The 10,879-nt window shown below is 49.1% G+C and overlaps 1 long non-coding RNA gene across 1 annotated transcript; it reads left to right on the top strand.

The window, feature by feature from the left end:
- The first annotated feature begins 1,721 nt into the window (after positions 1-1,721).
- LOC134553040 (uncharacterized) lies at positions 1,722-5,165 on the top strand. Its single transcript, XR_010081020.1, has 3 exons — positions 1,722-1,885; positions 2,084-2,197; positions 3,588-5,165. It is a non-coding gene; the product is annotated as an uncharacterized LOC134553040 (long non-coding RNA).
- The last annotated feature ends 5,714 nt before the right edge of the window (positions 5,166-10,879 follow it).

The following is a 10,879-nucleotide window of genomic DNA, read 5'->3' on the forward strand; positions in this document are numbered from 1 at the left end:
AGAAGGATCGAAGACAAAGAACTGTGGGGAAATACTCGGCCACCAGAAAAATAAACTGTATATAAGGGGACCCTGAAAAGGACTAAGTTAGTGAACAGAGGGAGTTACAGTGTGATAGAGGCCGTAGCTAAGGTTCACCCAGTGCCAATCCCAGGTCTTGACACTGAACTGCCGATTGCTGGCTTGCCTAAAATTTTTGTTCTGTAATTCTTTAATTAATAAAAAATATTTTATTAATTGGAATTGGCTGGACATTTATAACACCCTGTATGATTCATAGGGTTTGGTTGCTGTGTTTTCTCTTTGTTTTTTCCCTCCGTGGGAGTTTGAAGGTGGGGGGGAGAGATGCAGACGTTTCAGCCCTGAGAGGCTGTGGCAGACAGAGGCAAGAGAGGCTGCGTGGGTCTGTGCGGCTTCCTCCGCCGCCGCTGTCTGTGGGTACTGTGCGTCAGACTCTGTCAGCATCCCCTCCTGTGGCGGCTCCGGGTAGCCTGGCTGGAGTTTTTCTCCGTACCCAATTCTTTCCCTTGCCCCCGTGGTGTCGGGGCAGAAGGTTTCTCCCCCACTCTGGTGCCAGAGGGGAGGTGGGGCAGCCGGCCCGGGGAGGGTGTTGAGAGGCAGCAGCTCAGGTTTTCTTAGTCCAGGCTTCCTCCCCCTGGCAGCAGGTGCGGCATGGCGGCAGCCACACACTCTTTTTCCATTCCCAGTTCCTCCCAAATTGCCCCCCCGGTGGCGCCGCAGGCCGGGGCACAGATCTGCTGCTATGCCAGCGGAGAACACAGTGACAACCGAGCTGGGCATGTAAATTTAGTGCAGCCCCCTGCCCCCCCTGAGAAGAGGCAGAGGGAAACTGCCAGCCCACTCTGAGGGAGAAAGACACCTTTGTTTACATTCCTTTCTTTCAGAGGGAGACGATGGCCTCGAGCTTCGTCTGTCCCCTCCATCCCCATGTGGTGTGGCAGGTCCTGTCACTGTGGTGTTAGCGCACAGCGCGCTGGGGAACTGGATGCAGTTCCACCGCTCCTAGGAGCAGCTCTGCCAAGGGGAACAGCAGCTTACCGCCACACCCCCCCCCCCCGCTCCCCACTGGAGGTGGCAAAAGGTGGCCGCCAGCTCTCTGCTTTGGAAATGCAGCAGGCGGGTGGCTGCAGGGGAAGCCAAATGGACAGCAGTCACTTGGCTCTTCCCCTGCACCTGTGCTTGGCCTCTGCCCCCCTTCCTTTTCTTCTTAAGGCATTTCTATGTTATAGAATTGGAGTTTTAAATGCCTGTCACCTTTTGCAGATGACAACAGAATTAGTAATAATTCTATATTATTATTGCTATTGGTTGTAAGTTTTTCACTGCTTTCCCAAGTTTCTTATCTCAGCTTTATAAGATAGTTGCTACTGATAATAGTGATTGCATAATGCGAATTTACTGATATGATATTGTTGATAAGTTACAGTTTTATAGCTGGCTTCTTCTCATATACTTTGCCATCTCTTTGAGTGCAATTATCTATAAGATACGTGTCGCTCCCGGTTTTTTCTTTGTTTTCTAATTCTGTCCTGGTTTGAGGGGAAATGATTTTTTTCAGGAAGCTGAGGTCAAACCAATCAGTGGCCAGGTTTGGATGTTGACACCTTCGGTGGCCACTGAGAGGTTGGACACGCCTCTGAGGCCACAAGGGTTTAAAAGCAAGGCCTCCCAGACGGACTTCCTCTTTCCTGGCTCTGCTTTCAGCAGAGGAGCATCCTCCTCTCCTCTGCCCAGGCTGGGCGGGGGAGGGGAACCAGGTAGGCCTGGCTGAGGTAGGCCCCAGGCCCCAGGGGGTGAGAAAAGAGAGAACGGAACTGGATCTGAGCCAGCCCCATCCAGGATGGAGGGGTGGAGAACTTTGGAGGTGCCTTCCGTCCCTCTGTCCCCCTGTCCCATCCTGTTCGCCCCCCCTCCCCCACCTCGTCCCGTCTCCCCCCCCCCCCCCCCCCCCCCCATGGAGAAGGTGCTGAGCTGTGAGCTGTGTGTGTGGGAGCTGCCAGAGCCTACGAGTGCCTGAGCCTGTGGCCTTGCCGAGAGATAGAAGCTTTTAACTCTTTCTAAGGCAGAGGAGAACTGCTCTCAGACATTGATTCTCATGGCTGGTGGTTTCAGAAGAGAGGACAGCCTGGGACCAAGATGATAAAGGAAGATGAAAAGAACCCCTCCTGATTGCTAGGTATGAAGAAGAGTGGTCTTTTGGGATGGACTTTTCTTGCATAATGCTAGCCATAGATGGACCCTGGACTCTCCTGAACATAAATAAGACTGTATTTGGGTGGATGCTTTTTGGTTCAAAACCAAAGACTTTGTGGCCTATTCTTGGAACCCTCGGCCCCAGGGGTAAATGTTGGGGGGGACTGCTGTCCCAATATGAGAAGATGGCTGGTTTTTGGTACTTGTCCAAACATCCTTAAAGAGCCCTATATGCAGTTTTGGTCCATGGTCGGTGGTGAGAGAACTGGACATGGAAAGGAGGGTGTCACCCTGGTAGAATTCTCCGGGTGGTGCCATGGGTGACATGGGAATACGGGAGGATGGACCTATGTTTCCTGTGGGGGGTCTGTGGTGCAAGGGAGACTCCTCTCTCCCTGGATGGATTGAAGATTGGTTTTTTAAGGGATGATGACTTGGATTGGGAACCCAGGGTTGTGGAAGGTTTAAGCGAGTAGATGAGGGTAATGTGCTAGTGTTAACTGTTGAGCATGTAAGGGATGGAAACTGGGGGGAGGAGAGGAAGTGTTCTGGGAGTTTTTCTTGTCTGCTTTTGGGTGTTTGGGTTTTCTTTTCTTTCCTACTGTCTGTTGTCATGTAGCGTAATAAAGTTTTCTTTCTATTTCAAGTTTTAGGCCTGCCTTGCTCTGTTCTTGACCACATCTCACAGTGGTTTATTAGGAAAAACAAACACTCATGGGTGCACTGGCATTTGTCCAGCTTCAACCCATGACAAATTCTTATGCTATTTTTTAAAGTATTTTTCAGATTTCCAGAAAAGGTTGTCTGAGCCTTGTTGAAAGCCTCCTCTGATCCAAGGGTATTGTGATGCAACTCTGGTTTTGGCATCCCTATCCTGAAGGAATTTCAGAGGAGACCAGTTAATTAGGGGATCAAATTAGTCTTCACCACAAGATTCTTAAGAACCTTGTTTTAAAATTTGTGTAGAGGATTCTTTTCCAGTTAGAACTTCAGCACTGGCCATGCCTTAGCTCTTCCTGGATGGGAAAATTTGTCAACATGCCCAGATGTTTCTGCACAAATTACATATGAGTTATTTGACTCGGCAATATGACCTGTAAGCGTGGCAACTGAATGGTTTTTTTTAGAATAGGCTTTTGGGCTCATTGGTCCAGACATGGTCTCCCAAAATTTCTCATTCTTTAAATTTTGCACGTGTTTGCAGCTTTCAGGCATGGAATTTATTGACAACACATAAATTTGAATGATGTAACATTTACATTAAAAATTTGGGAAATTAATTATCAAGTCTAAATTTTGATTTACTAACAACAGTAAAATCTGAAAAAAATTCATTAACTTAAGAAGAAGATATGCCTGTGTTTTATCATTAGCAGGTTCAAGCAGTCACATCACCCATCATCTTCAAGGAGTGAAAAGGGACACATTGCATAGCCTTTGTGGCTAGATCAACAACAGAAGAGTGACTGCAAAAGAGATGACTACGAGTCTGAAAATTATAGAGACAATTTAATAATAGAAGTCCTGTATCTCTATGTCTTCGGTTAATGGACCTTTCCCTGAGTTTTATTTATTTGGACTCTAAAGCAAAAATTACTAATTTTCCTAAAAAGATGTAATTGTACCTCATGTAATATCTCAGATGCCTTTGGTGTATTTTGTAGTTACCAAGGCCTGTGGTGTTACTTTGTGGTGATTTGGGTCATGCAGGTTTTGAGAATCTGGTTCATCACCAATTCAGATGTACATCCTACAGGTATCATTGGCCAATTGAGTGAATAATGGTCTGATCCTGCATATCCTGCAATGGGTCTCTCTAAAACATACAAGCTACAAACCCGTGCAGCTGCTATCTGAACTGCAATGGTAAAAAAGTGTAAGTGCAAATACACAGATTTCCAAAAGCTCTGAAAGTGCTTTGGAGATTCACGGTAGCTTGCAGCCTTTATCAGAGTGGACTTTTGCTCCTTGGGAAGTAGATCATCTCATCAACCTTCTCATCCATAGCATGGTCATGGGCTGTCATTTCGGCCCTGACACACATCCTCACATGCCTTTGCTTCAAAACAAAAAAAACCCAAAAAAACCTCCCAAAGATCCAAAAAAACCCAAAAGCCACAAAACCCCCCCCAGCACTCATGCTGTTTTAATTGCTCAATTGATGACCAAATGCCGTTAACAGTGTTTGCAATTAATGGCAGGTGATCCTGCAAAAATTGGTCTTCCAGTATAGCAGGAAGACTTTTAATGGAGCTTTGTTAACAGCAAAAAGCACTCCTTTGTAAAATGTGCTGCCAATTTTCAGGGCAGATTGCTTACTACCTGCACAGTTATAAATTATTGAAATCTATAAAATCAATCAATTTGTCATTGCAGCTGAAAATAGCTGGGTGCCAGTGCAAGGACCACCATCTTTTATTGACAGCTCATAAAAGGAAAAGCCATTGTTACCTGGAAGGATGAATCTGACTGGCAAATGCTAGAAGGTCACTAACCAGGCTCAGCCCAGTTGGCTGAATTGAGAGCTGTTGCCATGGCATTCCAGCAATTTCTTCAAGTACCCCTGAATCTTGTTGCCATGAGGTTTTTTCCTGGTTTGCCAAGCATTCATATTAAAGGAGAAATGTGCAGTCTCTCACGGTCATGAATGTAAACACAGGACCATGTTTTGTAAACACTGCCCTTGTTATGAATTCCTTCTCAAGGAGAAGGAGAGGTTGAATGCCAGCCAATGGGACCAATGTGGTGGGGAGGTGGGAATTCCATCCTCCAATCCACAGGCCTCATAGGAAATGTATAAAAGTGGGGTTTTGTAAATAAACTTGGTCTTCCTGCCCTGCATGCTCGATGAACCCAGATCTGTCCCCGAGTCTCATTTCTGGTTAGGCCCCGCGGTGATAGAATCTGGTCATTGAATCTGCTTATTTGGCAGATATAACCAAATGTTCAGATTGTTCACTTCTGAAATAGGTCAATAATGCAACTTTGTTTCATTATTGAAAACTTAGTGGTGTGCAATTCAAGTCTCTCTATACTACATCCTGTTGCCATCTCCAGGTGAGATGCATCTGCCTCCAGTGGGCACGGGATCTAACCCCTAATAAGTGGGAAGGCCCATATGAACTCTTGCTTGGGGTCACAGGTATGCACACGTTTCCACAGATGCTGGGGTATGGTGGATGCCTGCAAGGTGTGTTCACCCTGACCTGCAACACCAGAGTGTCACCAACAGGCAACTTTCAAACAATGATCAGGATGCTGATCATCATTCAGACAATTTTTCTACAAGTAGAGAATGAGCATTCTATCTCTTCAGAGTAGTGAATGTTGACAAGTAAGACTGCCAGTTCTTTGAGCAGACTAACAATGTTGGTTTACTCTCTAAGAATTAATAACTGTCGTCAAAATGAACAGCGAGACTTGATGCTGATGCATGGATGTATTGTGAAGAATTTGATAGCATGTGCAAGATAATCTCCCTGACCATTCTAAGTCAGTGTCAATTGAGGTTCTGTCTAATAGTTGTTAAGTTACTAAATTGACCTCTGATGCTGTGTTGTCCTTTCCTACAAGGAAAAGGCAGGAAAGTTGCTGCAGCAGCTTCTTTGCTTGATCAGGAACAGAAATCCAGCAGGGCTTGTGCATCGAGCAAACTGAGAAAGCAGGAGCACACCAACAGAAGGCTGACTGCACTATTCTCTCTGCAAAATGAAGCCTGTCAAGAAAAGGGAAATTCAGGGTTATTCTAATGATACCAAAGACCTCATAAAAAACCTTGCCAAATTTACTTTTCCAAGGAACATTACTTTAGAAGGCATTCCTAGTGCCCATGAGGAAAGAAAGCATCATTTATAAAACATTATTTTGAGAAATCTTGTAGATATTAGAAAAAAACATCCTGGAATGTCAAGCTAGTAATGAAACTGCAGAGACAGCACGGTGGGGCCTCACCCGCAGTGCATGGCTCAGCACTCCCAAGCAGGACTCTCACCAAGTTCAGCAGGAGGTTTTCTGAGTCAGGGGGACCTGACTCCAGGCTGTGACTGGGATGCTGAGCCTGCAGCTCTGGGTTCCCTCCTGTGGCTAGTGGTTCATTTTGTGGGCCACCAGCTGGGGATCCCATGCATACAGTGACCAGTACAGCCTGCACTCTCCTTACTTTTCCTTGGCTTTTATACTCTGATGGTGGTGATTTTTACCCAGATGATGGACCATTCACATAAATTTATGGTGATAATAATTAGACATTTTTCTGTCAGTTCATGGCGTGACTTGGTAATTGATTTTATTTTACCGCTTGGATACAGGGGAAGAGAGTTGGCCCGGGCAAATGCAATTGACCAGAGATTTACAAGCTTTGTCTGAGCATGTTGGTAATTCTGCATCTTGGATCACTGTCTCCAACCATTATAAATGAATGGCAACATGTGATACCAAATAAAAAGAACAACCTGCAAAAATAGCAAAACAGAACAAAAAAATAAAAGTCCTGCACCTCCGTTGGACATAACACACAGTTTGGTTTCATGGGAGAAGTCTTTCAAAAGACTGGAATGGGCTAGCTGGGTCACAAACAATGTCATTCACATCACAAGCACTTAGCTCCCTAAGTTTCATGCCTATTTCAGCCTGTCTCTTGTTGCTTTTCAGGCAAAGTCATACACTTAGTTCCAGTATTTCCCAAGACTGTACACCTATCTGCTCCCCTCTCATTCTAGGGAATGCTGTCCCACACAAAGGGGTGTCCTGACACGGCTGCTTCCATCCCTTGCTTGCCTCACAGGCTCCCCACGTGCGCCGGGCTGTCACCCGCTGCAGGAACACGCGTGGGAGTGGCCCCAATGCCTTCCGCATGGCATCAAACTGAGGCGCCAGAACAGCTATTCCTTTTCTACCTCTGCCCCCAACAGCTTAAAGCCAAGGGGGGCGGGGGACACCCCATAAGCGCCCAGGGAAAACTCTCGGGCGGGGAACCGTTGGGCTCAGGACAGGAGTGGGTGGCGGCCTCAGCCAAGTGCACAGCGCCGGCTCCCGTCAGCCCGGCGAGCCCCTAGCTGCCCGGCTGGCCGCAGGTACGCAGGAGGGTGGTGGGAGAGGCAGGGCAGCACTCACCTGCCACTGGCTGTGGTTGCCGGCACCCGTGGGAGCTTGGGGCTCCCCACCGCCGCGCAGTACAGTGAACAGGAGCAGCCCCAGCAGCAGCAGCTTGGCCACAGCCGCACCGTCTTCTTGAGCTGGGGGGCTTTAGGGGTCTGCGGCGGTGGCCGCGGAGGAAGCGGAGGATCCGTGGAGGCTGCCACAGCCAGGGCCACTGCCGGAGCAGCCCCGGCCCCAGGAGTGGCAGGATGGGCGACAGGGACCGGGCTACTCTCGGCGGGCAGGTGGCAGGCGTGGGGCAGCGGCGGCAGCAGCAGCAGCAGCAGCAGCACGGGCCACCACACCACGGTGGAGCCATGTCAGGGCTTGTGAAAAATGCATATTATATGGCTCTACGCAGATATTTACTATATGTATTATGCTAGGTTGAAAAGTTATGCTGTATTAACATTTGAATAATATAGTAAATGTAGTTTTGTAATTAACATTAAGCTTTAGTAATCAAAAATAAGAACTATGTGTGTGAGATATTCTTTTTTTAGCTCAAGAGAAGATAACCAAGAAATTCTTCACACAGAGATAATTACAGAAACCCCTAAATTTTCCAGAGGAGAGGGATTTATGGCTTCCTAATCAACAGAAACAACTTCTTCAAGCCTGACCTAGACTCAAAGGCGCCTGGGGGGATTAACAGAAAGTTTTTGACAAGTACCAGACAAAATGTCTTGTTTTAAATAAAATATGCATAATCATGAGGTGACTCCTCTTAAGGGGTAAATTCTCTTTTAACATTGTCCTTCTCCTAGCTGACTTTTGTCTAAGAAGGGGGACCCAGCCCAGGCTGTAACTCTTTGCTGTTATTGTCTTATTAATTGTCCTAACTCTAAATTGTTCAACCATTATTATTATATTTGTATTACTATTTTTTTATAACCATTTCATTGTTATTAAACTTTCATAAATTTCTAAAACAAGTGAATGCTGCGGCGGCTGCCAGAGTCTCGGCACTGCCCGGCGGTGGTCGTCAGGTATCCGCCACCGGCAGCATCTCTGAGGGCAGCCCTGCAAACCACAGGCACTGCAGGCCGTCAGAAGGAGGGAGCAGGCGGTCGAACCCCGCCGCCTCGCGTAGCCGCGGCCGGCAGAGAGCAGCAGGGCTCGGTGGCCAGTGGGGACACGCTGCAAGGATGGGGTGAGCCGAGAGCCTGTGTGTGAGGGAGAGAGGGAGAGGGAGGGAGGAGGGAGAGTGAGGCGGGGGGGCTGGGGATGACTCTCACATGGCAGGAAAGTTGGGACACTCCGAGGGGAGGAGACAGCTCGAGGCTATTGCCTCCCTCCACGCATGGAGATGGGAGTGACCCCTGGACCAGCTTCCCTGCCATCGCCACTGTGTTCTTGCACTCCCCCCGCGCCCCCACCCCCGACGCCCGTTGAGGCCCTGCCCTGCCAGCCCCGCTGGGCCCGTGCTGTCCTGGCCCCCAGCAGTGCGGGGCAGATGGAGCAGGGTGCGCCGAGACCACTGCCAGCTCCCAGCCCTCAACAGGGCAGCTGCAAGCTCCCCGGGGAAAAAAAGGGGCAGATTGCAGCTTCCCTCTCCCGATGCCCTTCCTCTTCTTCCTCCTCTCTACCCCCTTGAAAGGAACAGTGCATATGCCTTTATTAATATTCAGCTCTTTATTAAAGTGATCAGCTCATTATTAAAGTCATCAGCTGGATGGTAGGGTCCAGCAGGAGTTTTCTACGCTACTGCAGCAATCCAAAGGTGCAGGTGCTGTCCCAGTTCATCATTCCACTGCAAACAGTAGATACTGAGTCCTTGTTCCCATAGGAACAGCTAGAAGTTCTCTCTGGTCAACCATCAGAAGGCAGAGCGATGAGGGGTCTGCCACTGGAGTGCAGAGTCAGCTCTTTACCCTCAGGGAAAAACCTCGAGAGTTTCCCGTTGTCTGTCTCAGTCGCTTCAGCTGGCCGTCTCCCATTCCATTCAGACTTCTCACAGATTTAGTGAGTTATGGTGAGTCTTCAAACCAGGCCAGGGGGTGCGTCCACTCCTTCCTCAGCCAGGGCGCCATCTAATTCTCCTCTGATGCATCTAGCTTCCCAACTTGGGGTGCAGTTCCTCTCAAAAAAGCCCTCCCAGGATTCACAGGGTCAGTTTTATTTGCATATACAAATGCATATGCATTTGTCCTGGTCGGGCAGAGGGTATCCCTGCTGAAAAAGCTAGTTACAGCGAACAATGACAGGGCCATCTAGACAGGAGCCGCTCCTTTTCACATTTTAATGAGGTAGGAGAATGCCACAGGGCAGCTTCCCCTCATCCTCAAACTTGCTGGGGTGTGGGGCTACATCTAGCCTAGCCAGGAGGGGGTCAGTGGATCTCTAGGAACAGCAGGCTCACCCCAGCTATGAGGTTCTCTGCAAAAAGGAAAATCCTCCATTTTTCTAAAAGTCTGGGTGACGGCACAAATTGATAGGAGGAGGGGGTTGCATTTTGAGTACTCAGAAACTCTTTTAAATATGCTAATGAATGCTCCGCGTTTTCTTCTGGGGGGATGGAGTGGCTGTCTCTGCTGTCTCGCTATGGGAACTAGGACAGGGATGGCACAACCCCTCTTGACCGGGGTTTTCCCTTACCTGAGAAATGCTGGGGGTTCCAGTGCCCGCCCCCCCCCCCCCCCCCTCCCCATTTACTCTGTTCAGAGCCCGGTGTGCCTGTGGCTGCCTGGCAGCTGGTGTTCTATAGACATAGCCCTGCCCCCCTCCCAGGGCCACAGCAGCAAACACGGGCAGCTTTTTTTGAGCCCTCATACCCATTGGGAATTTGTTCATAACACCCTGGCTCATCTGTGGCAAATGGTATAGGGGGCAGAGGATGAGGGGCTGCAAAAAGCCTTGGGGACCTGGATACCATACCTGGGCTCCATCTCTCCTCTCTCTTCCCTCCATGCCCTAGGGTTGGCAAGGGCAGCGCCGCACTCTCTCCTGCCACCGTGCGTGCATGTTTGCCAGCGGCTATTGCTCCTCCTGGCTGCTGTGGCTGCTGCTGCTTCCAGACCCACTTTCTCGCCCCCTAGCTCTGTGTCAAGAGAGGCAAGTGTTGGATGCTTTTATACTGCCCTGCCTCCTTCCCCTGCTGGCCCCCTCCCTGCTCCCCCCCTTTTTCCTTTGCCCTCTCTGCAGCTCCTGCTCCAGCCTAGCGTGTCCCTGCCCAACCCTGCTCCCGTTCTCCCTGTCCCAACCTGCTCCTCTCCATGCCCTGCTTTGCCAGGACACCCCACTGCTGCACCCGCACCCCATCCCACACACGGCTGCACCTTGCGTCCTGACTGCCATCTCTGCTCGGCTGGGATGGATCTGCCCTGTAGTGACACGTCCCTTTCAGTTGGTCCGTGCATCCCTGGTGGGACTCCACTGGCGTTTGACACTCCTTACTCTTCCTCTTGGTTGCTGACCCATGTCAGTACTGTGGAAAAAACTTTCTTTCTCACATGGGACACACCCAAATTTAATAGTGATGTGGACTTGAAAATAGGTGAAAATGAGGCTTGGATTATCACTTGCTAAA

The sequence above is a fragment of the Prinia subflava genome, chromosome 8 (assembly GCF_021018805.1).
Source record: "Prinia subflava isolate CZ2003 ecotype Zambia chromosome 8, Cam_Psub_1.2, whole genome shotgun sequence".
NCBI classification, from domain to species: Eukaryota; Metazoa; Chordata; class Aves; order Passeriformes; family Cisticolidae; genus Prinia; species Prinia subflava.